The following is a 1682-nucleotide window of genomic DNA, read 5'->3' as shown; positions in this document are numbered from 1 at the left end:
ACTGTTAATTAAAAAGATTAAATTTTAGTAATAAATAATAGATAATAAATAATAAATTATATAAATATATAAATATTATTTATTAAAATTAAATATTTAAAAATATATCAAAAACTAAAATTTTCAACCATTAATTTTTATGTAAAGTTTAAATCTAGATCAATCATCAATCAATACCTACTGATACATAATAATTAGGACAAAATACATAAATAAACCAAAGCCAATCCAATATTACGTATTTATATGATTCACCTAAATAAAAAAAATGTTATATTGATCTTCCAAACCATATTTTTATATAAATCGAATTGGTTAAATTCGATTTACGCAATATAGTAGTAAATCGAATTGGTAAGTTTCAAATTATATAGAAATATTATTTTTTTTGCATAAATCAAATTGGTCTGATTCGATTTATAAATGAATGATATCCATAGTAGTAAATCGAATGAGTATGATTCAATTTATGCATGGTTTGTGACAACTAGTAATTCGAATTAGGTTGCTTCAAATTATAGAAGTTGGACGTCCATAGTAAATTGATACAGTGCAATTTGATTTACTAACAAATTGAGTTCTATGTATAAATTAAATTTAAACTATTAAATTTAATGTGAAATTAACCTATATAAATATTAATTTTTATTATAAAAAGGAGCACTTAACTTATCAATTTTTATAGCGAAGAGGAAGACCCCCAACCTCAACAGCACCTCAAACTAGGGTTGCCAGCCATGATGTTGGGTCTAATTGTCAGATCCCAGCCACACCAACCAATGCTGCAGGACCAAGTGCTGGGCCTGGGTCAATGTCACAAGGTCCTTTGGGTAGGCCCACTCTGCAAGCCCAAAGTTCAGCATCCTCTAGGCCACCAACTGTGACTAGGGAAACCATGGCAGCAGCAAGCCCAGCCACACAGAGCAGGTTCACAGGCTTCATGCCCACCCCATCCTTGAAGAAGAAAAAGCCTTCAGCAAGCATCAAGAAGTGATAGCTTTCTTTCTTGGGTTTTCATGTTGTTTCTAGTTCCATGTTGGACCTGATGTAGATAAACCAATTAATTCTATTTCCTTATGCGTCAAAACACTTTGGAAACAAGAAGCCTCATCACGTATTTAAAAGACTAAAATATGAAAATCATATGTTCTTCCATTTTTCTTTGGTACCTTCTTCCTCCTCTCCTCTGATCATTCTTTTTCAAGTGCCAACTAGTAGTATCTTGGATACGGTTGTTGATTATTATTGTTTTGGTGATGTTGCTGATGATAATTAGTATAGAATACCATAAAGTCAAAAGTGAGGATGAAGAGTATAGTGATTGCGATCGTAAACAAAAACACACGACTTTTTAAGATATCGCTGATGGGTATGTTGAATAAACCCAAGAATGAGATGAGTATGAAGTAAATTATAAGACACCCGAGGGTGAGAACAAGCGTTGACCAAAATTGTCTTGGCAGAATACCATAATTTGGTCTTGGCACTCTTATTGGAATTGGAATACCACCATATCCCATTCCCATGCCTACACCTACTGGTGGTGGTGGTAGCATTGGCATATTTCCATAACCATATCCCATTGGTCCCGGTGGATAATTCGCCATTATACTTATTAGCTTTCTAGCTAGTCGAAATCACATGTATGTTTTTATTAGAGATAATTCTCTTAAAATAAGGAA

The sequence above is a fragment of the Arachis ipaensis genome, chromosome B03, assembly GCF_000816755.2.
Source record: "Arachis ipaensis cultivar K30076 chromosome B03, Araip1.1, whole genome shotgun sequence".
NCBI lineage: Eukaryota > Viridiplantae > Streptophyta > Magnoliopsida > Fabales > Fabaceae > Arachis > Arachis ipaensis.
Note: the sequence above shows the minus strand (reverse complement) of the source record.